Here is a 12,238-nt window from a genome sequence, read left to right on the forward strand (position 1 = left end):
GCATACAGCGCTGGTACGTTGCACCAGCGTTGCGCAACCCAAAAGGCATAGTGACATAGCAATAAGCCCCGTGCGGGGTAATGAACGCAGTTTTTATTTGATCTTCCTTTTTTAAGGGAATTTGGTGGAAACCGGAATAGGCATCCAGGAAGGACAACAACTCACACCCAGCAGTTGAATCAATCACTTGATCGATTCGTGGCAAAGGAAAAGGATCTCTTGGGCAAGCCTTGTTCAGGTTGGTGTAGTCGATGCACATGCGCCACACCTTCGGAGCTTTTGCCTCCAGTGTTCTCATCTTTCTTCTTTTCAACCATTACCGGATTGGCCAGCCACTCTGTGTGCGTGACCTCCACAATGAATCCGGCAACAAGCAGCTTGGTTACTTCTTCTCCTATGATCTTTCTTCTGTCTTCAGCGAACCGACGCAGTGGTTGCCGCACCGGCTTGGCATCTTTCCGGACGTTTAGAGAGTGCTCAGCCAGCTCCCTCGGAACACCTACCAAATCATCGATTGACCAGGCAAAGATATTCCGATTCTCACGGAGGAAGCCGACGAGCGCGCTTTCCTATGCTTGATCAAGGCCGGCGCCGATACGAACGGTGCGCTCGGGTAAGCCGGATCCAGCACAATGTTCTTTGTTTCATTGGTTGGCTTGAATGCCGGTGTGCCCATGTTTTCACTCATTGCCGCCAAACTCATTTGTGAGGATTGAGCCAGCGCAACAGCTGCCTCTGCATTCTTTTCTTTTCCTCCGCGATCACCAGCGATTCTGCTAGGTTTGATCCGGCAGATGCGATTTCGGTGAGATCTTATAGTTTCCCACCACAGTCAATGGCCCACGAGGTGCCGGCATCTTCATCTTGAGGTAAGCCGTATGAGTGGTGGCCATGAAAGCAGCCAACGCCGGTCTCCCCAGCAATGCATGGTAGGGACTGTCCAGATCCACCACCTCAAACTCCAGATTTTCCACCCGGCAATTGTCACGTCCTCCAAATGCCACGTCCACCCGAACTTTTCCTATCGGGGCACAGGACAAGCCAGGGACGATCCCATGGAACGTTGTGCGCGTTGGCTGAAGCATGTTTTCTGTTATGCCCAGCGTTTGCATGGTGTGCTTGTACATGATGTTGATGCTATCGCCATTGTCTATCAGCACCTTGCTGAACTTCACTCGAGTTTGCGGCCCTTTCATGATCGGGTCCACAACAAGAGCGTATCCACCCGGATTCGGCATGATCTTTGGGTGATCCTTGGATGACCAGGTAATTTCCTGATTGGACCACATCATGTACTTGGGAACTGCCGGCATCACAGCATTGACCTCCATGGAGCGCCGGTGTACACTTTGCCGGTCTGTTGGCTCAGTGACAAAGACAACACAGCACAGATGCGGATCTTCGTAAACATTCCGGCCTAAAGGTGCCGGTGGAGGTGGCTGGTTATCATTGTGCTCCACCCGGTTAACTTGCTGGTACTGCTGCCGGTTTGGCTGCACCGGTAAGGCGTTTGCCCGGTAAGTGGTGGTGGTGGCGGTAGGCTGTTGTTGCTGCCGCGGCATGTCTTGCGGTGGCCGCGCATCTTTCACCGTTCCTTTTTGCATCAAGTACTTGGTCCAGGTACAATCCTTCGTCAGATGGTTTGACGGATGTGCCGGATTCGGCGTGTGCCACCGGCAAGGTTGATCCATGGCAGCTTCCATGGTGTATTTCGCGGGTTCTTGCCAGTTCTTCTTCTGGACCCAGGGTTTCTTTTCCACCCATTGTTTCTTAGGACCCGCCCATGGCTGCGATCCGGTTTTTTGCCTCTGGCTGTCGCTGGCCTCAAAGTTTTCCTGCCGCAGCAGCAACTTGCTGCGGACCGTACCTTCGATCCGGAAAATCTTCCCTTCTTTTGTTATTCCGGTTGTCCCGGTGTTGTTCGTGGCGCGGCTGTTCCGGCTCCGGTTGCACTGCCGGTTGCGTTGGGTCTCCCAACGCATAGCTATCCGCCACACGTATCATCTCTGCCAACGTTGTCGGCATGTTGCGCTGCAACTTTTGCCACAACGGTGAACCTCTTCTGCATCCACTGCTAAACCAAGCAATGGCTTGTGCCTCGATCACCCCCTCACAGGAGTTCCTTGTGGTGTTCCACCGGGCTAGATAATCCCGGTCTGTTTCGTTCGGGCGCTGCACGCACAGAGCAAGTTGCTGCGGCCTGTTTGGCCTCTGATAGGTGCTGCTGAAATTGCTCACAAAGGCCTCCTCAAAATCCAGCCAGCCATTTATGCTTCCTGCCGGCAAGTTGTTTAGCCAGATTCTTGCCGGTCCAACCAAAAACGATGGTATGATCCTCACGGCCCAACGCCGGTTTCCTCCTCCTGCTACGGTTCCTCCACCGCCTGCAACGTATACCGCGGTCACGTAATCCGCGAGCCAATCTTCCGGCTTCGTGGTGCCGTCATACGTCTTTGTGTCACGGGGCAACATAAAGTTGCGAACTGGTGGTTTTTCTTTCATGATCCTTGGGCCAAAACACTTTGGACCTGGAGGACCTTCCTCCTCGATCATTTCTGACAAGTATACTCTATCCAGACGGTGCCTCGCATCCCGTTCCGGTAAGTATCTCTCTCCCAGGCGTTCTCCCAATGGGTTCCGGTATGCTGCCGGTTTCGTGGAATCGGCTTCATCGTGACATTCCGGTACCGCGGCCCTTGCCTGCCGATACCTTGGGGGATCTATTTCCTCCTCCTCGTACGCTGCCCTTGCAGCTCGATAGTTTTGCCCGGTCTCATATCTACCGGCATGATTGTTTCCGGCATAGCCTCTGGCATAGCCTCGCTCTGCCCCTTGGCTTTTTCTACCGGCATCGTGTTGCCCGGCTTGTTGCTTTCCGGCAAGAACCGGATCGTACACAGTCATCTGCTGCGCATTCACTTCTTTTTCTCTCCTTCTATCCGGATGGGGGGACGAAGCCTGCCCATGGGATTTGCTACCGGCATTCTTTGTTGAACGCGCGGATTTTGAGGCCGCTGCCTTGTTCAGCTTAGCCAGCTGCTCAGCATTTTGCTGCTCAATGGTTTCCAGCAGCTCTCTAACACGCTCTTGCTGCTTTACCAAAGCCTCTCCGGAAAGCGACTCGCACAGCTCTACAGCGGCCTTAGCAGCTTTTATAGTTTTATCCGGGCTGCTATACTTAGGCTTTTCCACGATGCTAACAGATGCAGAGGCGCTCTTGCCGGTAAGAATCTCTTTGCGCAAATCTTGATCTAGGTTGCGAGCTTTTAGCCGGTTTTCCGGCATCCTAGCAGCATGCGCGCTAACAGAAGCAAAGCCATGGGCAGCGTTATACTCACGTACGGTTAGGTTCAGCTCGCGCTGCGCCCTGACGATGTCCTTGCCGCTCTCTAGCATCTTCTGGCGCTGCGCCTCCAGCTCCGCCTGAGCCGCTGCCGGATCGATGTTCCGCGCGATGGGGGTGGCGAGGACGTTCATCGCCGCCTGGAGCGGTGTCTCCGGTGGCGCGGATGATGCTCCCGCTGCGCCTGCGCCGCGCTCCAGCGGTGGCTTAGCCGCACGGGTCGAAACCGCGCGACCGGCACCTTCAGCCGCAACCTCCTTTCCTGCACCAGCCACACCGGTCATCATTACCTCGACGCTGCCGGCGGCGCGGCCAGCACAGAGCCATCTTGGCGGGTCCGGTGCCACCAGCACCGGCGAGAGGCGCTGGCGCACGGGGACGGTGCCGAAGTAGACGCGATGGCTGCCGAACTCGATGATGCGGCCGTTCTTGGGGAAGACGCCGCCGTTGGCGAAGCAGCCCGCGTTGTCGTTGATGAAGTCCATGGCGTAGATGCTCTGCACCAACGCGGACACCGTACGTTCGCCGGAGATCTCGAGAACGCCCGCCCGAATGTGAACTCCATCAAGCGCCACTTCAGGCCCCACGGTGGGCGCCAACTGTCGTCGTGGTGAACGAGCAGATGCCATAGGATGGCTTAGATTGGGGCCGAATGGACGCAAGAGGATTCGGGGGAGGGTTTGCGATCAGGTGGGAAGAGATTCCGGATGGTTTCCTCAAGAACTTGGCCAAGGCCAGAAGTTGAAGAAGAAAGACACAAGGAAGAACTCCCTCTAGATCACCATGTTCATAGATTCACACAAGTTCTGTGCTCTGCCTTCCTACATACACGCGTACATACTTGCCCGTGAAGATGGGCTGCCCCCTCTCCTTATATAGGGGAGAGGGTGGCTTACACTGCAAGAAACCCTAATGGCATCTTTGACTGGACAAACTACTTTACAGAGTTACTGTACAAAGCTACTTTAATCGCTCTTGTACAAAGCTACTTTAATCATAGATGACACCGGGGCCTTCTTTTATCATAGAAGGCGACGTCCCCCGGCTTCTTTCTCCGTCACCTCTCTCTTTGGCGCCAGGGCTCTGAATAAAGTTACTTGGCGTAGCTCATCCTTGTCTTCTTGCTCTGAAGAGAATCTTTGACCAGTCCTGCCGACAGGCTCTCCTTTCCGGTATCTTTTATACCGGGTCCCGGCATACCCCTTTGGGGATACCGGCTTAGCCTTGCTCTCCCGGATTCCTTCTAGGCTTCCGGCAAGAACATTAAACCGGTATCTCGATGGCTCAAACCATCCGGTTTGGCATGCCTTTGGCATACCGGGGGTTATCCCCCCAACACTACCTGATAGTCTACGGAACCGGGGAGGCTTCCGGAGGAGATCAAGCCTAGAAGCATCAAGTAGTAGTAGTAGCCGAGCAGCCCGAACTCTTAATACTTAGCTGCTCGAGAGAATAAATGTACAACTTAATGAGACATCTATATTGTAAGCTAAGTTGGGTTCGCCTCGAACCCAGGAGTATTCCTCTTAGGACCCAAGAGGAGCTCCAAGACGATATGTGTATGATATTTGTAATATTAAATGAATGAGTTATGGACCTGCTATGTTCTGTTGTACTACTCTGAGGGATGTAATATTTGCGAAATGGTACTTCGTGAATGTTATATCAACGATTGGCATACTACAACATGCAGTGGTATGCAGGGTCACCACAGAGGCTTTGAAATCTTGGAGAAGTCTTTAATAAACCTCCTATAAAACCCAGCATGACCAAGAACACTACGAATACCTTTAACATCCCTAGGGTAGGGCATCTTCTCAATTGCTTCAACTTTAGCTCTATCAACTTCAATACCTCTCTCGGAAATTTTATGTCCCAATATAATTCCTTCATTAACCATAAAGTGGCATTTCTCCCAATTAAGAACAAGGTTAGTTTCTTCACATCTCTGCAAAACTTTATCAAGGTTTCGCAAGCAATTATCAAAAGAATTCCCATAGACAGAAAAATCATCCATGAATACCTCTACAATACTCTCACAAAAGCCATGAAAAATAGCAGACATGCATCTTTGAAAAGTAGCAGGGGCATTACATAAACCAAAAGGCATACGTCTATAAGCATAAGTTCCATAGGGACAAGTGAAAGTGGTTTTCTCTTGATCCTTAGTTCTACCAGCAATTTGTGAAAACCCAGAATAACCATCAAGAAAGCAAAAATGAGTATTTTTAGATAACCTTTCTAACATTTGATCAATAAAAGGCAAAGGGTAATGATCTTTTTTAGTAACCTTATTAACTTTTCGATAATCAATGCACATTCTATACCCTACAACTACTCTTTGAGGTATGAGCTCATCATTATCATTAGGCACAACAGTCATTCCTCCTTTCTTAGGAACACAATGCACAGGACTAACCCATCTACTATCAGCAATAGGATATATAATACCAGCTTCAAGAAGTCTTAATACCTCATTTCTTACCACATCCTTCATCTTAGGAATTAGATGACGCTGAGGTTCAACAACAGGCTTCGCATCATCTTCCATATTAATGGTGTGTTGGCAAATAGAGGGAGAAATCCCCTTCAAGTCATCAAGAGTGTAGCCAATAGCACCTCGTTGTTTCTTCAATATTTCCAATAACCTCTCTTCTTCAAACTCTGAAAGCTTAGAACTAATAATAACAGGATATATTTTCTTATCATCAATATGAGCATATTTAAGATTATCATGCAATGGTTTTAAATCAAAGAAAGGATCTTCCTTTGGTGGTGGTGTTGTACCCAGATCTTCCACCGGTAAATCATGCTTAAGAATAGGTTGACGAAGGAAAATTTCATCAAGCTCATCTCTTTCTTCCCTAAAAACTTCACTCTCACTATTCTCCAAATGTTGCTGCAAGGGATTATTAGGAGCAAGAACAATAGATGCACACTGTTCAACTTTAAAATCATTATTAGGCAAATCAGCTTTATAAGGAGTTTTGGTAAATTTAGAGAAGTTAAACTCATAAGATTCACCAGCAAATTTAGTAAAAAATTTCTCTTTCTTGCAATCTATAATAGCTCCACAAGTATTTAGAAAAGGTCTACCAAAAATGATAGGACAATATTTACTAGCAGCAGAACCAAGTACCAAAAAGTCAGCAGGATATTTAATCTTACTGCATAGAACTTCCACATCTCGAACAATACCAATTGGAGAAATAGTTTCTCTATTAGCCAGCCGAATAACCACGTCAATATCTTCAAGTTCACAAGAACCAATTTCGTGCATAATCTCCGTGTAAAGCTCATAAGGAATAGCACTAATACTTGCACCAATATCACATAAACCATAATAACAATGATCTCCAATTCTAACAGATAGCATAGGAACACTAGCTTTCTTAGACTTATTAGGATGTGAAACAATATTAGAAGCATCTTTACAGAAAATAATATGACCATCCTCCACATTTTCAGTCACAAGATCTTTAACTATTGCAACAGCAGGTTCAACTTTTATTTGTTCTTCAGGTTCTATAGGTTTCTTTTCACTTTTATGAACCGCACTATTTATAACAGAGTACTCCTTCATTTTAGCAGGGAAGGGAGTTTTTTCAATATAAGCTTCAGGAATAACATGATCAATAGTTTCAACTACAACACATTTATTAATAGATGAATCAATTTTATCTTTATACGGTTCATGATACTTATCAAAGTTCTTCTTAGGCAATTCATAATGAGAGGCAAAAGCTTTATAAAGATTTGCAGCAACTTGAGAATCAAGACCATAAGTAGCACTCATATTACGAAATTTATCAGTATCCATAAAAGCTTCAATGCATTTATAATCATAATTTATACCTGATTCTCTATCTTTGTCGTTCTCCCATCCTTCAGTATTTTCCTGGATCCGATTAAGAAGGTCCCTTTTAAACTCTTCCTTGTTGCGCGTAAATGATCCAGAACAAGAAGTATCCAGTAAGGTCTTGTCTTCAAAAGAAAGTCTTGCATAGAAATTATCAATAATAACATTACCAGGAAGCTCATGAATGGGGCATTTGAGCATTAAAGACTTCAATCTCCCCCACGCTTGGGCAATACTCTCTCCATCATGAGGCCAAAAATTATATATGCGGTTCCGATCCTTGTGAATTTCACTTGGAGGATAGAACTTAGAATAAAACCGGGGCACAATATCATTCCATTCAAGAGAATCCCCATTATCCAGTAATTTATACCAATGCGCCGCTTTACCAGACAGCGATATAGAGAATAGTTTCTTCCTCACTTCATCCATAGCAATACCTGCACACTTGAATAAACCGCATAATTCATGTAAAAATAGTAAATGATCTCCAGGGTGGACAGTTCCATCCCCTGTATAACGGTTATCCACTACACGTTCAATAATTTTCATAGGTATTTTGTATGGTATCTCTTCCTCACCTGGTGCCTCATCCACTACCTTTGCAGTAGTAGTAGATTTTCCAAATAAAAACTCAAGAGAAGATCTCTCCATAATGAATTATGGCAGCAGGCAGAAATAAAATCGGCACAAACAGTAGAAATTTCCCTTACCAATTCCACTTACCAATAGCGCTTCACTCCCCGGCAACGGCGCCAGAAAATAGTCTTGATGAACCACAAGTATAGGGGGTGTATCGTAGTATCTTCGATAAGTAAGAATGTCGATCCCAACGAGGAGAAGAAGGTGTTGACAAGCAGTTTCGATGAAGGATTCACTGTAATGCTCACAGACAAGTATTCAGGGGGTTTTGATGTAGCAGATGAATAAAGTACGAGTAAGTAAAGTGCGAGAGTAACAATTGCAGCGAGTGGCACAATCCTTTTTAGCACAAAGGACAAGCCGGTTTGTTTACTTATAATGACCAAACGTTCTCGAGGACACACGGGATTTTAGTCTAGTGCTTTCGCTACATACGGCTAATTAATCTTCATTGTTTTGATAAGTGTTGTGTGGGTGAACCTGTGCTAATGTACCGCCCTTCCTAGGACTAATACATACTTGTGATTATACCCCTTGCAAGCATCCGCAACTACAAGAAAGTAATTAAGATAAATCTAACCACAGCCTTAAACTCTGAGATCCTGCTATCCCTCCTGCATCGATATACCAACGGGGGTTTAGGTTTCTGTCACTCCGGCAACCCCGCAATTGGCAAACGAGTACAAGATGCATTCCCCTAGGCCCATAAAGGTGAAGTGGCATGTAGTCGACGTTCACACGACACCACTAGAAGAATAACACCACAACTTAAATATCATAACATTGAATATTACTCAACCATACTTCACTACTAACATTTAGACTTCACCCATGTCCTCAAGAACTAAACGAACTACTCACGAGACATCATATGGAACATGATCAGAGGTGATATGATGATGAATAACAATCTGAACATAAACCTTGGTTCAACGGTTTCACTCAATAGCATCAATAACAAGTAGAAATCAACACCGGGAGAGTTTCCCCTATCAAACAATCAAGATCAAACCCAAATTGCTACAGCGGTGACGATGTGCAGCGGTGGAGACGGCGGTGATGATGATGAAGATGATGATGATGGTGATGGAGATGATGTCCAACTTGATGGCGGTGACGATGGCGTCGATTTCCCCCTCCGGGAGGGAATTTCCCCGGCGGATCTCAGCCTGCCGGAGAGCCCTTTTCTCTCTTGTTTTCTCCGCCCCGCAGAGGCGGCTGTAACTCTTCGCGAGGTACCCTCTGGAGCTTAGGTTTTCGGGACGAAGGCATACGCGAAGAAAAGGAGGCGAGAGGGGGCTGTGGGCCCCCTCCTCACAGGGCGGCGCGGCCAGGCCTTGGGCCGCGCCGGCCTATGGGGTGGGCCCACCTCAGGTCCCCTCGGCTCCCCCTTCTGGCTCACTTCATCCTCTGGAAAAATAAGGTTTTTCGTATAATTTCCGTCAACTGTTGATCTTCCGAAATATTGCATTCTGACGGCGCTTTTTCCAGCAGAATCCTGGCTCCGGTGCTTGATCCTCCAATAATCATGAAACATGTAAAATAGATGAAATAACATAAGTATTATCCCCAAATATGAAATATATCAATGAATAACAACAAATTATGACATAAAATAGTGATGCAAATTGGACGTATCAGTGGCACATCCGCTTATCCTATAATTTTGCAAAAAGAGCTGGCAACGGGGTTCCCAGCCCCAACTAATTAACTTTCATTAATAACTCTCTTCACATGTTTTGCCCTAATTCATCAGCAAGCAACTTAATTTTGCAATAGACACTCCTCCATGGTATGTGAAATGTAGGAAGGCACCCGAGGATTCGGTTAGCCATGGCTTGTGAAAGCAAAGGTTGGGAGGAGTGTCATCACTAAATAAACTAAAGTACATGTGTAAACAAAAGAGAAGAGGGATGATCTACCTTGCTGGTAGAGATAACGTCCTTCATGGGAGCCGCTCTTTGAAAGTCTGTTTGCCAAGGGGGTTAGAGTACCCACTACCATTCGTTGACAACAACAAACACCTCTCAAACTTTAATGCTCTCTATATGATTTCAAAACTTAAAAAGCTCTAGCACATGATTTAATCCCTGCTTCCCTCTGCGAAGGGCTTATCTTTTACTTTATGTTGAGTCAGTAAACCTATTTCCCTCTATCTTAAGCAAGCAATTGAGTTGTTGTGATCAAACCATGTATATTGTGATCTACTTAATCATGCCTTTTACTCTTCCTTGTTTAGTACAAGTTTTATCCGAATGAATATAGCTTTGAAGGTTATCAATGATTATGAGGAGATTATTATGATTGAGTATGCAAGTTTTGCCATATAAGCTTTAATATAAGAGCGCTGCTCGACAGATAAGTACAATCTGTTAACTGTTCTTTGACCAAGAATGAAGTTTGCCATCACCAATTATGATCTCCTATGCACCTTTATTTGTGATTCCCTTCTACTTGTTTCAAGTTTAATTATATGAGGAAGTTGTTCACTAGAATGTCTTGTGTGAATTAATGTGATGCTTCTTGTCCGTATTTTGTTTATCGACTCTTCACTCCATAAACATGTGGTCTTGTTTACTGAGTTCAGTTTCGCTTGGGGACAAGCGAAGTCTAAGCTTGGGGGGAGTTGATACGTCCATTTTGCATCACTATTTTATATCATAATTTACTGTTATTCATTGGTATATTTCATATTTAGTGATGTTACTTATGTTATTTCACCTATTTTGCATGTTTCATGATTATTGGAGAATCACTCACCGGAGTCAGGATTCTGCTGGAAAAAAGCACCGTCGGAATGCAATATTTCTGAAGATCAACAATTGACGGCAATTACACCGAATATCTTATTTCTCCAGAAGAAGGAGCCAGCCAAAAGGAGGAGCCGAGGAGGGCCGCCATGGCCCCCCCATAGGCCGGCACGGGCCCTACCCTGGACGCGCCGCCTTGTGGGGAGGGGGGCCACAGCCCCTCTCGGCCGCCTCTCTTTCGCGTACTTCATCTACCCAAAAACCTAAGGTGCTGGGAATAATCGCGAAGAGTCACAGCCGACTCTACGGGGCGGAAAACACCAGAGAGAAAAGAGCTCTCCGGCAGGCTGAAATCCGTCGGGGAAATTCCCTCCCGGAGGGGGAAATCGACGCCATCGTCACCGCCATCGAGCTGGACTTCATTGGGATCATCATCACCATCATCTCCACCGCCGTCACCGTCATCTCCACCGCTGCACCTCGTCACCGCTGTAACATCCAGGGTTGAATCTTGATTATTTCATAGGGGAAACTCTCCCGGTATTGATTACTCCTTGTTATTGATGCTATCGAGTGAAACCATTGAACCAAGGTTTATGTTCAGATTGTTATTCATCATCATATCATCTCTGATCATGTTCCATATGATGTCTCGTGAGTAGTTCGTTTAGTTCTTGAGGACATGGGTGAAGTCTAAATGTTAGTAGTGAATTATGTTGAGTAATATTCAATGGTTTGATATTTAAGTTGTGGTGTTATTCTTCTAGTGGTGTCATGTGAATGTCGACTACATGATACTTCACCTTTATGAGCCTAGGGGAATACATCTTGTATTCGTTTGCTAATTGTGGGGTTGCCGGAGTGACAGCAACCTGAAACCCCGTTGGTATATCGATGCAGCAGGGATAGCAGGATCTCAGAGTTTAAGGTTGTGGTTAGATTTATCTTAATTACTTTCTTGTATTTGCGGATGCTTGCAAGGGGTATAATCACAAGTATGTATTAGTCCTAGGAAGAGCGGTGCATTAGCATAGGTTCACCCACACAACACTTATCAAAACAATGAAGACTAATCAACTATATGAAGCGAAAGCACTAGACTAAATTCCCATGTGTCCTCAAGAACGTTTGGTCATCATAAGTAAACAAACCGGCTTGTCCTTTGTGCTAAAAAGGATTGGGCCACTCGCTGCAATTATTACTCTCGCATTTTACTTACTTGTACTTTATTTATCTGCTATATCAAAACCCCCTGAATACTTGTCTGTGAGCATTTACAGTGAATCCTTCATCGAAACTGCTTGTCAACACCTTCTGCTCCTCGTTGGGTGATACGTCTCCGACGTATCGATAATTTCTTATGTTCCATGCCACATTATTGATGATATCTACATGTTTTATGCATACTTTATGTCATATTTATGCATTTTCCGGAACTAACCTATTGACGAGATGCCGAAGTGCCAGCTCCTGTTTTCTGCTGTTTTTGGTTTCAGAAATCCTAGTAAGGAAATATTCTCGGAATTGGACGAAATCAACGCCCAGATTCTTAGGATTGCATGAAGCTTCCAGAACACCCGAGAGCCGCCAGAGAGGGGCCACAGGGGGCCCACACATGGTGGCGGCGCGGCCCAGGGGGGGCGC

This window comes from Lolium perenne, chromosome 7, assembly GCF_019359855.2.
Source record: "Lolium perenne isolate Kyuss_39 chromosome 7, Kyuss_2.0, whole genome shotgun sequence".
NCBI classification, from domain to species: Eukaryota; Viridiplantae; Streptophyta; class Magnoliopsida; order Poales; family Poaceae; genus Lolium; species Lolium perenne.